Here is a 2,589-nt window from a genome sequence, read left to right as displayed (position 1 = left end):
AACATATTTTTCAAAATTAGTAGGATTCCTATCCCCATTTCAGCTAAACAGTTCTGTAACCCATGTTTGTCCTGGTATCAGGATTGGATTTTTATTGTTCTGTCTGCTTTCAAGGGTAGGTACTCAGCATAATCTAAAGCACAAGGTCTTAGACCTCAGCTCCAAAGTTCTATCTACTTATGAGAACTTTGGCATCAACAAGGCAGGCATTCTGAAATTAGGTTCCACCATCTTTAAAATGGAAACAATAGTCCCAATTCTAAAATTCTCTCTCTCTCTCTCTCTCTCTCTCTCTCTCTCTCTCTCTCTCTCTCTTTCTCTCTCTCTCTCTCTCTCCATGATTTCATGATTTCATTTGTGTAGGGAATTCCCAGCATAGAACTCTTTCCACTGATGCATATCTGCAACTCATCTATAGCCTATGTATAATCTTAATCAAAACTGGAGCAACAGTTATTGTCTCAGCCTCTGCCAGCAAAGACTGCTAACAGAACCCCCTCCCTTCCCAGTGCTTCCTGACACTTCAAGAATGGATCTTAGCCCTCTGCTTCTTATTCGCATGCTATCTTGTGAAGGTCAGAATGTTATTAAAAATCTAGGTGAACCAAAGAAAATTACTCCTTCCCCAAAGGAGAGAGAAGACAGTGAGGATGGGGACATGCCAGAAGATGAAGATGAAAGCAGTAAAGAAGAGGTTGTGGTCCCTCAGAAGAAGGGCAAGAAGGCTGCAGCTACTCCAGCCAAAAAAGCCATCATGGCTACAACACTTGCCAAAAAAGCAGTCATGACTCCTGGTAAGAAGGCCTGTGTAACCACTGCCAAGAAAGGAGCCACCCACCTAAAACCACCGTTACACCAAGCAGGAAGGATGCTAAAGCAGCAGTGCCTCCAGCCAAAGAACACACAAAAAAATGGAAAGAATGCCAAGACAGCAAATCTGAAGAGGACAGGGAAGATGAGGGAGATGAAGAATCTAAGGCATCCAAAGCCACAAAAGTGGAAGCAGCTCCAGCAGAGGAGGAAGAGGAGATGGAGGGGCAGGGGGAAGGGAAGGGGGAGAAGAATGGCTACAATGAAGACTTTTCTAAAGAAGAAGCTATGGATGCTACCCCTGCTAAAGAAAAGACTACTTCTGTGAAGGCTGCCCCTAGGAAAGACAGGAAAGTTAAGGAATCCAAGGAGGAAGAAGATTCAGATGAGGAGAAAGAGGCAGTACTCGTCAAAGAAGCCCCAAGAAAAGGGAAAAAAGGAAATGGGCAAACAGAAATCAAGAAACAGAAATTGGAAACTGAAGGGATTACAAATTTCAATCTCTTCACTGGTAACCTAAACTTCAACAAAAGCCCTTCCAAGCGAAAAATTGGCATCTTTGCAAAAAAAAAAAAAAAAAAAAAGGACCTTCTGGTTCTGGACATCAGCATTGGTGCCACCAGGAAGTTTGGCTACAGGTAATTAAAAACTGCTAAAAAAAGCTCTGGAAATCAATGGCTTCAAAGTGCTCAGCTCTGAAATGAAGCTGGGGGAAAAAAAGCAAAAGAGAACAAGAAAGATGGAGAAGCAAGAATGTTCTTCATCAAGAATCTGCCTTATAAAGTAACTAAGGAGGAACTCAAGGAAGTGTTTGAAGATGCTATTGAGGTCAGACTAGTCTGCACCAATAATAGAATACTCAAAGGAATTGCCTACATGAAATTCAAGACAGAAACAGCTGTGGATAAGGTATTGGAAGAGAAATAAGGGATTGAGATTGATGTTGAAGAGTTATTCTGGACTACAAAGGGGAGAAAAGTCAAGGAAAAGAGAACTCTTGAGGTGGGAAGAGCAATTTCTGGAGGAAGGACTGCAGCAAGTGGTAATACTCCAAGACCAGTACTGAACAACCTCTCCTGCAGTGTCATGGAGGAGAGTCTACAGGAAGTATTTGAAAAGCCTGACCCAGAACAACCATGACCAGCTCAAAAGGTATGCTTTCCTTGAATCTGCTTCCTTGGAGAATACAAAAGAAGCTTTGAATTCTTTTAACAAAGTAGAAATTGAAGGTAGACCCATCTGCAGCTGAAGAGATGGAAGACAGCAAATGCAGCTCCAATGAAGCAGTTCTAAATTTTTTTTTGTCAAAAGTCTGTCCAAAGACATCACAGAAGAAACATTTGTAGATTCCTTTCATGACTCAGTGGGGGCCAGCATGGTCACAGAGAAGGAGAGAGGGTCACCAAAAGGGTTTGGTTTTGTGGACTCCAACTTAGAAGAAGATACTAAAGCTATGAAAGAGGCAAAAAGAAGTGTGTCTAGAGAATGTTATGGATGGCTTAGGCCCTAGGCCAATCCATGGACAATATAGGGGTGGGTATGTCACAGGGCTCAGGCTTTTGTGGTCTAGGGTCACCATATTCCTTAGCCATTCCATAGGCTCTGAATGGAGACAAGCCATTTTCAGTTACATTCAACAAAACCAATGGCATGTACTTATTGTTGACCTTTACCATTGCTTCTTAAAGAAAGATCCATTTGTTCCAAAAACATTTCTGTAATTTTTTTTGAATTTTTTACACCATGTCTTTTATTTTATTTTTAAACATTTATTAATAT

At 41.3% G+C, this 2,589-nt stretch overlaps 1 pseudogene; it reads left to right on the top strand.

Moving 5' to 3' along the window:
• Window positions 1–658: 658 nt before the first annotated feature.
• LOC123246505 lies at window positions 659–2,320 on the top strand (annotated as a pseudogene).
• Window positions 2,321–2,589: the final 269 nt, after the last annotated feature.

This window comes from Gracilinanus agilis, chromosome 4, assembly GCF_016433145.1.
Source record: "Gracilinanus agilis isolate LMUSP501 chromosome 4, AgileGrace, whole genome shotgun sequence".
Taxonomy (NCBI): Eukaryota; Metazoa; Chordata; class Mammalia; order Didelphimorphia; family Didelphidae; genus Gracilinanus; species Gracilinanus agilis.
The sequence above is the reverse complement of the archived record's forward strand: the minus strand, read 5'-3'. Positions and strand labels throughout refer to the sequence as shown.